Source organism: Lissotriton vulgaris, chromosome 4_1 (assembly GCF_964263255.1).
Source record: "Lissotriton vulgaris chromosome 4_1, aLisVul1.2, whole genome shotgun sequence".
NCBI lineage: Eukaryota > Metazoa > Chordata > Amphibia > Caudata > Salamandridae > Lissotriton > Lissotriton vulgaris.
Window position 1 is genome coordinate 1,757,558,324 of NC_141691.1, and position 16,266 is coordinate 1,757,574,589.

Sequence of the window (16,266 nt, forward strand, 5' to 3'; positions counted from 1 at the left end):
CGAAGGCAGGACCAGCAATGCTCACAGAACGTTGTACCTGGATGATGTTGCTTTTGTCACTCGCTCCACTGTTACCACTTGGCTGTAGTACAGGAGTCTCCACGAATGCCGTCATCAGGATTGGTAGCCGCTGGGGACAACACAATGCGTGAGCCGTTATTGGACTGAGCAAAGTATCGACGTCCATTGGTACTGCTGATGGAAGTGAAAGACAGATGTCCAACACGCATTCCTCGCCGCAAAGCATACACCGTAGCACAGGTAAAATGCAATTTTGCCATATCGGTCTGAATGAAAGGAACCAGGTCATGTTTAGATCTCTCAGCCTGGCCAATCCGAGGACGTTAGTTATCCTGTCCCTGTAGCGCATTGCTAGGATTGTCTCTTCCATTCCCATGGGAGCTATGTCTGAGCCGAGGCTTGCCATAACGTAGCAGGATGGTCAAAAATAGAATCCCTGCGATGAGTCCCAAAAATAGTGGTATGCCGCCAAAGATGGAGTGCACAAAATTAGGAAAGATTCCCAAAATTGCCTGGAAGGGTGTTAGCAGTCCCGTAAAGACTGTCTTAAATATGCCTGGGATGCTTGTTGCACTAGACATGTTAAGGAGTTGGCTGAACATTTCTACGAAATGCACGGGGCAATTTGTTGATAAAAGGTCATGGACTTCAGTAGCCGTCCTTGCGACTAGAAGATCATACGTCTCTTTAGATGACGTTATAGGCACTGTTGTCTGTAAAAGCACAGATTTCATTTTGCTTAATGTATCAATTCGTATAGAATAGAGATTCAGACGAGGCCAGAGAGGAGTCACTATGTCTGGAGGCCCGCTCGGAAACAATGCTTGCATACAACATTTGACCATGGACGTTACTTGTACTAGATAACTTTTCCCTGGCGCGAGGCCACAGCACCTGTGATCCGTTCTAAGAATGTAACTCCCGTTCGAAAGTTGCATAAAGAAGGGTTCTATCTGAGTTGCAGGTGTGACTAGCTGGTGGCATGAGAGGTTGTTTGAATTTCCATCACATGCTCCGTGTAAATTAATACCCTGACACAAAAGTATACCGCTTAGTGAGTGTTTACAGTTGTCACCACTAAGAAATACATTTTTGTCGCTGTCACTATAGCAAGAATGAGTGTATGGTAATTTCCATTCGGATTTTACATATCCCTTACCCAATTGATCATACTGGCCAGCAGGTATGTACTCAAGGCACTTATGAAATCGGAAAGTTGTTATCGGAATTGTGATAATTCCGTGTATTATCCATTCAATGACAGGGCTCTCTGACATTGTCAATGGTAATCTCTCGAGTTTCTCGATGCTCAAGATTGTATAGTCTGCTCCTTTCTGTGCCAAACTGATCTGTTTATCAGTAAGGTTAAAAATGGAAAATAATGACGTTGTGTTGATTAAACGCCAAGGCACATAGCCTGAACGAAGATTTTGCAGCGTCCAGCCTAATTCTATAATAGAGCGTAATTGAGACTGGCCATGTTGTAACATTAGCAAATCTCTGTCTATCACATCAAAGGCAGAGGATACAATATTGTCCAAAGAATATATTCTGGAAGACAGAGTCATTAACCCATTGTCTACCACAGAAAGTGATTTCTCCAAATTAATACGATCAATTTCTCGTATTTTTTCAGCAGTTTCAATTTGCTTTACTTTCCAAGCCTCGTTGTAAGCAGCATAGATACTGGTCGCTATGAAACGCTTTTGACGCTGTTTGCGTGGTCCAAGAATGAAATCGCGCAAATCAGCACCATCTTTCAGCAAAGACAAGTGTTGCTTAATTTCAGCCAGTGTGGATGTAGTTAGCCATTCTAGGCAGAGTTTCCCTACACTGTATGTTGTTATAATCCCTGGATGTTGTCTCTGGGAGTATCTAGGGTCTAATCTGGTCATTTTTAAACCCTGTGTTTTATTCAGGAACCTATCTTGACAGCTATTTGTGTCTGTAGGCCAGATTAACCACTTTTTCCAATCAGGATGTGTTCTGTTGAAATTTAAAATTTGTGACACGTCTAATTCAATATCAGCTGTTGCATTTTCAGGTATTGGCTTTGGAATAGACGGTGTTTTCATTTCTTTGATCTTAGCTAGGCCAAGACAAGATGTTTGGTGTACTGTGTCATTTAAAAATAACATTTGTTCTGGTATCATGCAAGTTCTAAACAGTGCTTCAATGCCTTGCACCTGCCAATCTTTTGTACCCCAAATTGTTTTCGTTTCAATATTATTTTTCCAATAATCAAAACCAAATGTCATCATTTTGTCATAAAATGCTTCTGAATATATCAATTTAGAATTTGTCAGCATTGTTTTCATTCCTGTTTTATCTAACAGTTTGTAATAAAACGTTTCTGCATCACTGGTGTTAAACCCTGAGAAGTATTTGAATTTCTCAAAAAATGCTTTAGAACTGCTTTTAGGTGGTGTAGCACAATGTTCCCATTGATTATACATAAAAACATTTCTAGGCTGTGCAGATTTATGCAAGTAATGATCCCCATAGTGGGTGTAACAGAATAACTGCTCATAACTAGATGAACCTTGTAAATAATCATGATCTGTGAATCTAGCTGACATTACTAAATCAGACATCATGTCATTAATACTGTTAAAGTCCCAATCATCAGAGAATGTACTAGGTGTCACAAAGTCACTTAAGGAAACCTTTAGTTGATGAGGATACTTCAGGATTTCGACCGGACCATAGATCTTATAGTCTGTTTTCTCCCATACTACCCCACCAGGTATTGGAATTGCTGTGACATTTACTGTTGACAGTTCTCTTTTCTTCACGTGGGATGATCTGTGTGGTTTCAGGACTAGGTTGATGTTCTGACTTGCTGTGTCCATTGTAATATATTTTCCTTCAATGAATTTTCCCAAACACAGTACCATGATGAGCCAAAGCAGGAGGAAAAATACACCTAGACCGAACCAGAACTCTAGCCAAGGGGAAATGAGGTAGATTTCCTTCAGTTGATGAAAGAGTTCCGTTGTTTTTTCTTTAAAAGACTTTTTTGTTTCTGGCATCACTTCGGGGTCATTTAAATCTTCAGAGAAGTTGTCGAAGTTGATGAAATAACCAGAGGCAGTTCTGTCAATTGATGGGATTGTTCTTTCAATCTGTCTCTCGGTAGCACTTTCTGATGCCACATCATTGTAGACTGGTGTTGTTTCATGACGAACTGTTTCAATCTGTGTTTCAAGAGGCACGAGTTCCATGGCATTATTGCATAGTCCTTCATTGTGCACTGCAGGCTGATCGAATGTGATTAGTCTTTCAGTTTGAACCTCTTGGATTGTTGCAAGTTTGGGTATTCTGTTGTTTCTTGGGAGTCCACTGGGCCTACTGTTGATTATAGGCCACATGCTTGTGGTTTTACCAGATCGATGGACACAATTCTGTTCTCCTTTTTACCAGCAAGGGGCGGTAGCACAACTGATCTTGTTCCGGTGACTGCTAAGACAGGTACTGCTTTTCTGTAAGAAGGCCCAAATTCCTTCTTAACCGCGATCTTTTCTCTGACTAGATCCCCAATCTTTGGAATCCAGACAGGCCTTGCTGGGGCTGTTGCGGGTGGTGCCTCGTCAGTGGTACTTGGCTGTTGCTTTAACTTTATGTTGCTTAATGATTTTCTTGTTTCATTCAGTTCCTGTAAAACAGCCAAACGGTCTTTTACATCAAAGTGCGTTTTTTCTTCTTGTACCACTGACATCTGACTATCGAGGTCCTGAACGTTCATTCTAATTCCGAACAATAGTTCGTATGGGCTGAAACCTTTTAGAGAATTTCTTGGCATGTTGTTAAGACTAGTCTGGACACTTATTAAATGTTTGACCCACCCAGCGCCTGAACCTAATACCTTCGCTGTTATAGATTGCTTTATGTCCCGGTTTTTTCTTTCTACCACACTTGTGCGACGGACAAGAATACCGCAACCCAATTCCCATGCTGGCCATGGCCTCCTTATAAGCTTGAGAGCTGAAAGCAGGACCCTGGTCAGAATGGAACGTGGTAATTGCGTATATGCCGATATGGACTCGCAAATCTTTTATAACCATTCTAGCGTCAGCCGAGCGCTGGGGGCCTCATTTTTTAAGTGCTTTTCGTCTTAACTGTGTACACTGGGACGCGCTTCTCTTCTTTGATTGCGCAGATAGACCGCCTTATGCTGTCTAGAAGGGATCCTGAAACTACACTGGCCTGTTCATTACTGCGATCTCTATTGCAGTCTTCACAATTTTGAGCAAAACATTGAATATCTATACTCATTCCTGGCCACCAGTACTCTGATTGTAATTCTTTCAGAGAGGCTTTGATTGTTTGGTGTTTCAGACCCAACCCCATGTGTGCTTCCAGTAAGAGGAAGCCCCTCCTGCTCCTGTTTGGAATTACTCTGTCCCCCACTCCAGGGATTCGAGCAAAAGGAACGGAGTTTGCATCGATTATGTATGCATAATTGAGTGGATAGTTTACGGGTAGTGCTGCACAGTCGCCTTTTACGGTCGTTTTTACTGCCAGCATGGTTTCCCCGTCTATGTACTTATCTGTACGCTTTTTTGTGGCTACGGAAGCCGGGTTAGTTGCTTCCGCGGTGGCTGTATTAGCCAATGAATTCCCTGCAACGTGAACGCCATCACGTTGAAGACTCTGTGCGTGAATCACGTGAGTCTTTTGTAGTTCTTTGTGTAAAAGAGCTACCTCGTTCCAGAGCATTTTATGCTTTATTGTGGCACCTGTGTCATCTTTGTAGTCGTTTTCGATCCAACTCTGCAGTTTATTGTTGTAAGAGTTGACGCAAAAATGAGAATCGCACACTATAAGTGTGGGGAATTCGCGTTCTGCATTTTCGAGCGCCATCTTTAAAGATCTGATTTCAGTTCTTTGAGCCGAACAGTACTTTACTGATTCGGTTTTTGTTATTTTCGGTCTGAATTTACCGCACAGCCAACGACCTTTAATGATCGCACATGCTGCATCGTAGGATTTTCTCTCTACGTTGAAATGCTGTACAAAGCTATCTGTATAGATTATACAGGCATATTGTGGGAGAGGCAGGATTTCGATTGGCAGAGGATATTCTTCTTCATATTCTAAATCATTCAGTTCTTCAAATTGCGGGGCGAAATAGTATTTCACGTCTTCCGCTCCTAGAGAATCTATGCACTGTATCCATTTCGGATCCAGTGACACTGTAGGCAGATTTACTGGGCTGAATAGCGCCTCGAAGGCGGATTCCGCTGTAAGGATATTAATCCGTTTGCCGTGTGCTAGTTCTCGTTCATTTGCTAATGCGATTTGCACTGCGTTCACAGTTCTTTCTGTGCGACTGAATGCTTTTTCTGCTTGTGTGTACAAGTGAGATTTAATTGAAATTGGTACCTTTTCTCCCTCATTAGAGGTTAGGTACGTGAATCCGCATCTTCCTGGGATGACTCGGATTACAAGATCGATCGTGTTGTCACGTGTATCTAATTTTGTTTTTGCTAACATGTCTGTTTGCAGTGATCTCAAAATTTCTGTGTGTTTTTGAGTCCAATTGATTTGTTTTAAATCAGGTTTAATTAGTTCGTAGAGAGGTTTAACCCTCTCTGCGTAATTTAGTATGTAAGTTCTTCCGAAATTCAGAAAACCTAGTATGGATTGTAAATTCTTCAGCGTTTTTGGAGCTTGGAGTACAGCGCACTTCTCTAAGAAGTTGTCCGCTAGGCTTTTCCCTTCACTTGATAATTCGTACCCTAAAAACAGTACCGTCAGATGGGCAATTCGGGACTTTTTAAAGTTGAATTTGTAACCCTCTGCTGCGAACCCAAGTATAATGGTGTTCACTCTTTTCAAGTGAGTATCCAAGTCGTCGTCTGTGAGATAAATATCATCTACGTAAGATAATGCTTCATCATCATAGATTTGTAGTAACTCTGTTACCCTAGCTGAGAATAGTCCTGGGCTGTTCTTGAACCCCTGTGGGAGTCAACAGAATTTTTTCTGTGACCCAAATGCAGAGAAAGCGGTCAAATATCTGCTTTCTGGTGCAATGTTTTGACAAAAGAAACCATTAGAAATGTCTAATGTCGTTTTATATTTTTTCCTAACTATATTATTCATTAGGGCTGCACTATGCGAGTTTTGTACTGCAAAAGTTTTGCAACATGTATTAAGATGTCTGTAGTCCAAAACTAGACAATATGAATTGTCTGGCTTGGAGACAGGAAACAAAGGATTGTTCATTTGAGAGGTGCATGTTTCAATCACCCCCTGGTACTCAAGTTGATCTAAGATCTCCCTGACCTGTTTTTTAGCTTCTTGCTTTATGGGATACTGCCGTTGGGCAGTTGGTTCACTTTTTAGTTGGATTTTGTGAGGTGGTGAATCCTCATCCCATCCTACATGATTTTTATACAATGCAGGTGCCTGGGCCACTGCCCATTTCCTTGCATATGTGTATTTTTTGTGAATCGGAATGTGATTCGAGAAGGCAGGCATAATCACTTCTTCGCCACGAGGGCACTCCCTGACAAACTCCGGGGGCCAATCTTTTTCAGCTAACAGAATATCATAGCCTTTTGAGAGCTTATCCCAAAATAGACCCTTAATTTTCCTAGTCTTATCACCCTCTATACGCAATGTTATTTCGTATATTTTATGGGGCTCCCTAAGTCTGGCGTCGGCAGTTTCAACCTGAATGTATTCATTCGTGTCCACTGTCTCCAGATGACTCATCAAGTTCTTGCGCGCTATACTGATCTCTGCTGCACTGTCCAACATTGTCAATGCCCACTCCCCGTTTTTCAACTGTGTCCTCAGTATTCTCGGCATGGTTGATTACTCTAATACTGGCTACCTTCTTTTTCTGAAATTGAGATTTTTTACTCTGAGCAGGTTCCTTGTCTTTGGACTTGGTGTGCTCTCCTGGGTCTGACCGTCCTCTTCTTTCCGAATTCTGTGGAAGAGATCGAGAGGGACATGTATCAATACTTTGATATCTATCAGGTTTTTTCAGATTATCCCTATTTCTAAGGTTATATCTTTTCTCAGAGGGCTCCCGTTGGGGAGACTGGCGTTCTCGAGTCGGAGTTCTTTCCCTCCGTCGAGGAGACCTTCCTCTGGACTGGAAAACTTTTTCCTTGGGAGTGGATTGTTTATTTCCATCCCAGCTTTTTTTAGGAGTATTTAAATTATTTTTAATAAATAATTTTTCAGGATTTTCGAGCAGTTGGGGCTTAACTGGTTTTCCACCCAAGCTGTCTCTACCTAATTCTTCATAGCATTTTTCTATGATTTTTGCAAGTTCAACAGGATCTTTTATATCTGTTTCCCTCAACTTCTGGCGGATCGCCACAGATGCTGCTTCTCCCTTTATGTTGGCTAATAATATAGCCGTGACCTGCTTGAAGTCTTTCAGTAATTTCATACCTAGATTTAAAGCGGGCTCTGGACCGAATTCATTTTGAATCTGTTTTAGCACTTCTGGTATTACCGCCATAGACGGAACACCGTGTGTTTTTGTGTAAATGGAAGCAAAGACTGTACCCCAAGTGTCGCAGTCCTCCACGTGTGGTGCGATTCCCATAGGAAGGCAGATGGTCAAGATTCTGTGTTTCTCAATGGGGGTAGTATCAGGAAATACTGCCTCTATTTGAGTGATTTTCTGGGCTAACCAGAAAGGAATTTGTTCCCGTTTTACGGGTGTTTTACCAAGACATGACTGTATGTTCTGTGGTGTAATTTTATTTGTGTTCCCCTGATGAGGGGTCAGCTGTGGTGTATTAACAGCTGGCTGGACTGTTGCAGTCCGTATTACATATTGGACTAATTGCCTATGTATTTTTATTAACGTGTTTAGCTGTGCTAACAGCTCTTCTCTAGACATTCTTGCAATGTCAGGATGTGGTGTGTAGCTGGCTAGAACCGGCCACGTGGCTCCTGGTCTACCTAGTGGACCGAGCCTGGTAATGTGATCATTGTGTTTTAGGGCGCCATTAAACCAGAGCAGGTGCTCTTGAAATTTAAGTGGGATTTCACTCTCCTCGAAAGGAGCGTACTCTCCCGGAGGTTCCTCTATTTTGTAATAGTGAAACTCTTGTGTTATAGCGTTTACCGCTGGAAAGTTTATCCATGAATAGAATACCTCTGTCTGCCGATACTCGTGAGCCTCTATCACGAAAATTACTGTACCACCTTGAGGTGGCAGTCCGTTTTCTATAAGTTTTAAAGTTATAGATCTTCTTAACTGGACCGGGATGATAATAGCATCCGGGTCTGCCTGTAGGAGACTCGAGTCCTCCTCTATTAGTATGGAAGCCAGCCTAGCTGCTTCTTCATTGTCTGACATTTTAAAAATGCAGTTTTTGCAGAGTAGGTCTCCAAGGAGACAAAGATTAGGTGCACAATATTTTGGAACACTGAATCCTTCAGCGTTGAATAAACCAGAGCTTTACATAGGAATCTCTTCCTACTAAGGTCGGGCGGATTTTAACCTTTCACCCACTCCAGACGTCTATTGGAGTATTTTACGGGAGAAAGGGGTGTGAAATATGCACGACTGAGTTACTCTACAAGTCTTGCGTTAGTTTATCGCCTTACCAAACGTTAGGGCGCCATGTAGTGTAGTTCCTAGTTTCCCACTAGGCCCTGCGCATTGGAATAACATAAACAGTAGTATCGACGTGGAACTGCTTATATTCCAGGCCTCCACTGACTATGCTAAACTTAATTGGGTTGTGTTACCAACTAGCTCAGAGGTCACTGGAAACTTTCTTCTCTGCATAGGAAGTGATCAGCTTCCTTGGCACAGACAAGAAGGGATTCAGTTTTCCAACAACCGTGCAACATGACAACTTTGCTCCTCAGATCAAGAGTCGATCTCTAGGGTCGTGTGAAACAATAGACATAGATTTCACTCAGTCAGTCTAGTGCAGTTTACTTTCACAGTATGTAGAGAATAGAGAGACGGGCGTGTATCAATAAAGGGTTAACATTTATTGAACAGTCTTTCTTCTCATACAAGAGAAATGTATTGCCACAATTGCAATAACTGTTATTATAAAAAGTACGTACAGTAAGATAAGTATTGCGAAATAGAACTGTAAAAGCATTGATATGGTTTCTTAGCCATACAATGGTTTAAAAGTAATAAAACATATATACAGTCATATATACATTAGGCTAACATACTCAACTGGTGCTTCTAACTAAGCCTACCCCAGTGTGCCTGACCTAAGCCTAACACGTGAGAAGGGGGAGTAAGTAAGTAGCTTAAGTTAAGTTGGTTTTGCCAAGGTTTGTTTCAAGAATTCTCGTCTAAGGGTTTAGTCAACACCATACCTCTGAATAGAATGATGGAGGATTGGTATCTCCTTCAGGGGTCTCTCTCGATATCCCAGTCACCCGCGAGGGTAAACCGGAAGCGCCGGGACTGGATTTCTCTGCACGAGAAAGGCAGCGGCTTCTCTCTTCAGCGCGTCGAGGAAGGAGGGGTGGCAGCGTCCGCGGGCAGCTGGGCTGGATGTCTTCGCAGAGGACGGCTGCTCGGCTCCTCAAGCGTACTGCACCATAGTTCGCGCTGTAGCGGCGATAATGGTAATCAGCAGCTTCACCACCACAGGATAGCAGGCTGCAGCGACAGAGTGCTAGTTTTTACCAACACAGGGTCATGCAGGCAGCTGGCAACAGCAACAGGCAACGAACTAACAGCTCGTATCTCTCTCATTGCTTAAGGCAACGTTGGTAATATTTATACCTGACAGGTGCCGGGTTTGACGCAAGTTTGTTGGACATAAGACGTCAATTAAAGATGTCACTAGGAAGTGACAGTTATCAGTTGCTCATTAGAGTTCCATTACTAATCAAAACATAGCAAGCGGGGATTTCCAGGTTTGCTAAGTTTTTATCTTGTTGAAGAACTCGGAGTGTTATCTAGGAATATCAGATAGTGACTGCTGCTCTGTCATTGCACTAATTGGTCGCAAAGGAAGTAGCAGAGAGTCATGCTGGAATGTGGCTCTGTTCGTGTGAGGCCAGAGATGACTTTTCAGAAAATCGCACTTGAACGGTTATGCCAATATAGGGAATAAATGGATTTATAGCCGAATAGGGGCATAAGGTCACAGTATCGATCAGGAACCTAGATAAGCACGCAACAGTTCAAAGGAGCGTATAGCCGAGAGGCTTGGGAAGCGACTGACCACCGGTGGAGGGGAACCTGTAGCCACACCAAACACTCTATTGGAGGACCTGATAGAAGACACCATTGCACCAGAAGCCTGCGTGGGGGTCATCCAGCTGGACTCGTCCCAACCCAGCCAACAATCAGAAGGTAAGTGCCATGCGACTGCGACCCTGTCCACCAACAATGCCCATGACACCTGAGCTAGCTATATGACATCCCCAACAATGCAGGCCATGCACACCTGAAATGCCCCATTGCATTGTGGTAGTTGTAGTGAAATCATATACCCCCAGTTAGCTGAACACAGCCAGACCTGTCAAATCAAAGTAAATCCAAAAGCCAGTCAGGGAAAGCAAGCCTGCATGCATGTATCAACATTGCTTGTGCAAGATACATAACATTAATCATGCACCCTTTTACATTACAGGTGCTGTTGAGCAACCCAACACAGATAGCAAGGCCCTGCACATCGCCGAGACCCAGGAGGACACTGAGGGTAAGGGCCAGTCCAACCAACGACCCGGTCCATCACAGTCACCTGCAGTGCTACCACCACGACCCCGTGCGGACAGGGCCACCCCTGCACCCCAACAAACACCCACAGCAGTGGTACAGGCCCCACCACTAGCACCTAGGAGGCAGACGAGGCGCACAGCTAGAGCCAGATCACACACCAGCGCACTGAGGCGCCAGCAGCGTCATGCCTCAGCAGGCACAGGCAGGGCACTCCTACTTCCTGATCCTGGCCTGGCCATTGAGTGCTGCATGCTGGCGGTGCACCGTACCCAGGCGCGTCACCTGGCAGCAATTCACACACAGCTGCAGGCGAATGGCCAAAATATCGCCCAGATGACTGCTGCTGTCAGAGAGAACAGCCAACTGCTGGTAGCCCAGCAGGACATGACCCGCTGCCGCCACCGCCAACTACTGGCCCGCCTGTCGGCCTACACCAGGTCAACCACATTGTTGGTAATGCAACGTCACAGCTGGCACGCAGGTCACTTGCCATGCAATGCCAGATGGTACAGTGTTGCCAGGATGTGGCCAGGTCACTAGATCTGCTAACAGCAGCAGTGCTCGGCAGCCAGTCCACTGCCCATGGAGAACCAGGGGGGCCTGACGACGTGAGCGAGGTAGCGTCAACAAACAGCAGCGCATCCTTACCGCCTGTGCCTGTACGTCGCCGCAGCAGCAGGCCAACAGCATCAACTCGGGCCAACACCGTCCCTCAGGACACAGACAGACGACTTGGTGCGTCTCGTCGCAACCGACAGTGATAACTCAGACACTCTCAGGGAGGCCATGCAGTACACCCCTGCAAGCCCACTACCCCAGCATGGGGAGGTATGAAGTAATACTCTCTTCATGTGACACCAAAATTACTAAAGGCCAATTTATTGTGCATTAACAATAAAGATTTATGGTCTGACCTGAATCACACTCATGTCATTATTACATTTGTCATGCATGAGTGCAGTGTTTTTTTAGGGGAATGGGTGCACTAGAAACAGTTAATAGTGAAGTGGTTGCAGTGCCTGTGTCCTTCAGCAGGATTTTCTCCGCGTGCATGACGCACATGTGGAGGCGGGCGGTTGTCCCCTTCCGACTCACTGCCAGATATCTCCACTGGTATCCTGCGCTTGGTAGCAATGTTGTGGAGTATTGCACACACGGCCACGATGCGGCAGCAGACCTCAGGTGTGTATTTGATGGCCCCACCAGTCTTGTGCAGTATGCGGAAATGGCTCTTCAATATGCCAAATGTACTCTCAATGCAATTTCTTGTGCGTATGTGTGCATCATTGTAACGTCGTTGCTGTGGTGTGGCAGGGTGGGGTATGGGGTGAGGAGGTACTCACGTAGACCGTAGGCGCTGTCACCTGAAGGTAAGAAGCACAGGGTGAGTGCCTGTTCTGCGCAAATACATGAACACAGTGTACTATTTGGGGGCATGTGTACTTACCTAGTAGGTGTCCTTCGCCAAAGTCTCCCCTGGCCAGTCGTGTGTGAATGCGGCTGTGCCGGAAGATGAAGGAGTCATGTATGCTGCCCGGATATTGTGCCACTATGTCCGTGATGATATTCTTGGCGTTGCACACCATCTGGATATTGAGGGAGTGGTAGGACTTGCGGTTGCGGTACATGTATTCCGTTTGTGCTGGTGGGCAGATGTGGATGTGGGTACAGTCAATGCATACAATTACATGTGGGAATTGTGCAATGTTGTAGAATTTCAGCTTGGTGTCATTCAAGTCCTGTTGGGTGGTGGGGAATGAGATGTAGTGGTGTAGCCGGGTCAGCATTGCATCCAGGAAACTCCTTAGGCAGCGGGACATGGTGGGCTGGGATAGCCCCCCTGCAACAGCGACTATCCCCTGGAAGTTTCCGGAGGCCAGTAGGTGCAGGCTGCACAATACCTGCACATGGGTGGGAACGGCATTGGTCCTCCTTGTTGGGTGCTGCATCAGGGGGTCTAGGTCCCAGATCAGCTTGATGATCATTGCCCCATTTAGGGGGTACTTAGTATAGATTTGCTCCCTGGTTTGGCCCAGAAGGGTGACCCGCTGACGGAATATCCGCTCCTGGATCCTACGTCTGTTCTGTGCTGCTGGCTGTAGCCTTCACCACCATGTAGAGTCCTGGCATTGTGAGAGTCCTCAGGCTCCAGCTGCATGTCCTTAAGTGTGTTTGGTCAGGCCTGCACCTGTTGGTAGTTTGCAAAAGTTTTTTTTTTCCTTACTGGTTACCACCTGGTTTGGGTTCTCCTTAAATTGCGCGTCCCAAATAGCGATTTTCGGGTTTTTCGCAATCAGCGATTTTTCATGAATGGCGATTACGATTATTCAGCGACTTCGCAAATAGTTTCGCAGAATCCATGGTTTCTCGCAATTTCAGATTCGCTAATGGGCTTGTTCCAGGATTCTGCAATTTTATTTGCGGACTCGCAATTTTTATTTAGCTATTTCGCATTTTTGGTATTTTCACTATCATGAATTCCTTTTATTCAAATTGCGATCGCAATTGCTAAATCGCAGCTATTGCGATCGCAATTTGGCTTCATGAATCTATCTGTATGTTTCTTCCGTTGTTTATATTTGTGGGTATTTTTATTTTTCTACAGTGTTTTCTACATGAATTGATTTTTTTATATCTGTCTTTATTTATAATTAAGTGAATGTATCATCAGTTTTCTGTTTTTTTATCTTCACCCTTTTATTTAGGTTCTACATTTATTCTTCTGTATTGCTTATGTTTTGGATTAATATATTGAGTTCTGGAATTATTTCACTGTTGCTATTTGTTCTAGGCTTGTGCAATATGTATATTTATCTCTATGTTCATTAATTGATCTTCTATGTCTGTTTTTATTTGTCTTTCTGTGAGTTTCCCATTTATCTCCGTTTTTTTTTCTTGCCTTCATTACTCTTATCGTTTTGGCTTTATAATTATTGTTCTTTATCAGCTGTTCCTCCGTTTTCATATATTGTGATATGCGATTAACTGCATTATGCTATTTGTTCAAGGTTTGTGAGATGTGAATTAATATCTTTTTGGTTCTTCTGATCATCTTCATGAATTTATATTTATTGTTATTCCTTGTTAAATTTGGTTTATGCTGATACTTTTAATGTTATACGTTGCAAATTAGTTTTTATCTGTTCTATACATTTATATCTTTTTGGTTCTCCTGATCATCTTATATTTATTGCTATTTCTTGTTAAATTTGGTTTAGGCTAATACTTTTAATGTTATTCTTTGCGAATTGGTTTTTATCTGTTCTATACATTTATCTTGTTTCTCTTTCTACTGTTTGCTGGTCTCTGTTTTGACCGACTCTGCTTTTGATTTTTATATTACTGGATATACTCATGAATATCTGTATGGTGGGTTTGTTAATCTCTTATATGATTATTTCTTATTCTTCCTTTTTCTCTCTTTAATGTATAGAGTAATGGATGTTTCTATCTTTTTTCCTTGTTGGCCTTTCCGCTTCCTTCTCCATGTTCCCCCGCGTATGGCTTTAGTCTCTTTTAGACTTCCCCTGGTGGGTCTCTTTTCTCTTGTCTTCCTGTTTCTTTTTTCCGTTTTTCTTTCTTCTTTTTCTCTTTTCCCTCTCTTTCCCTTTCCTCACTTTCCTTGGATCTCCTGCTGGCGCTTATTATTTGGGGTGTCTTTGTTCACGTTGTGTTTATGTTGTTTTGCGATTATTGTTTTTGGAATATCTTCTTTATTATCAGTGTTTAGTGAGTTTTTTGTTCTTCTGTTTTTATGCCAGGTTTAAATGTATTGTTGCTTAATGTACGTGGTTTGAATCACCCGGTGAAACAGGCAAAAATTTTGGATCATTGTAAACATCTCTCTACTAATTTAGTCTTATTACAGGAAACACAAATATCATACAAAGAAGCTTTGCTTTTGAGGAAAGATTGGGTCCTTGATGTGGTATGTTCGGATGCTTTTGGTAAAAAGAATGGAGTGGTAACTTTAATTTCTAAAAATTCAGGGCTGTCTATGGTTTCTGCAGAGCATGATTCGGAAGGACGTTGGTTGCTGACCCGTCTTTCTAATGGTTTTCTCGATCTCTATGTTATGAATATTTAGGCTCCCACCAGTGATGATCCATCGTTTTGGCGTTTTATTACTAAGAAATTGTCCGAGGTTCCTCATAAGGGTAATCTGATAGTAGGTGGAGATGTTAATCTTCCAATGGACCCGATTTTGGATAGACATTCTGCTTTTAAATTTCGGCCCCCTAGAGCTCACAAACAGATGACCAATATGTGTACTTCTATTAATCTTCAAGATCTGTGGTGACTACACAACCCTACTGGTAGTGACTTCACTTTTGTTTCTTCTCCTCATTCTAGTTTCTCTCGCATTGATTATCTTTTGGTCCACTCTGCTCTTTTACAGTTTTCGTCGTCCCCTTACATTCATCCTATCCTTGTCTCTGATCATGCTGCTGTTTCCTTTTCGCTCCTCAATCTTGCCGATAAGTAAGAACCTCGTACCTGGAGGTTGAAAACGGAAATCTTGCATGATCATACTCAGTTTGTGGCTTTGATTGAGGAGATTGATAATTTTTTTTCCGATAATGAGGATTCGGTCAGTTCTCCAATAGTTTTGTGGGATGCTTTTAAGTGTACGCTTAGAGGACAAATTATTAAACGTATGGCGAAGAGAAATGCTGATATTAAGAATGAACTTAATGATCTTTCAGATCAAATCAAGACGCAAGAGTCTCTCTATCGTAATTCTAAAAACAAACAATTATTACAAAATATTAAGAACTTTAAGTATTCCTACAATACTATTGTTACTAAAAGAGCTCACATTGGGGTTCAAGCCCAAAAATCTAAATGTTTACTTTTAAAAAACCGCGCAGGTAAGATTTTAACGGCGACATTAAAGTTTCAGGACTCTAATATTAGGTCATCCCAGATATCTTGCATTACTGATAGCTCTGGTGCTAAGAAATTTCAAACTAAGGATATTCTTGAGGTTTTTCGTGAATACTACAGTAAATTGTATACTCCTCTTAATCAATCTTCATTTGCTCAATGCCAACAATTTTTATTGACGACCCCTATTCAGACTGTTTTGGATGCTGATGGTGTGAAGCTGGGTGATCCGATTACATCTGAAGAGATCGTTCATGCTATTAAAGCCACTCGCTCTGGAAAAGCTCCGGGTCCTGATGGCTTTTCCATCATGTTCTATAAGACTTTTCTTCCATCTGTTGTTCCTTGCTTTAATGTTGTTTTTTAACTTTTATTTCATCGTGTTCCGTTTCGGGGTCAGCTGCAGAGGCTACTATCGTGGTGATTCTGAAAGAAGGTAAAGATCACTCGCATCCTAAGAATTTTCGCCCAATATCCCTCCTTAACATGGAAGCGAAACTCTTCGCTAAAATGTTGGCCAAGCGTTTAGAATCTTATATTCCACTGCTTATTCATCCATCTCAGACGAGTTTTGTTAAAGGTAGATTAGCTAGAGATAATATCTGTACCTTTTGCCACATCATAGGGAAAGCAAAGCTTTCTACCCTTCCGGCGGCTGCTCTTGCCCTCGA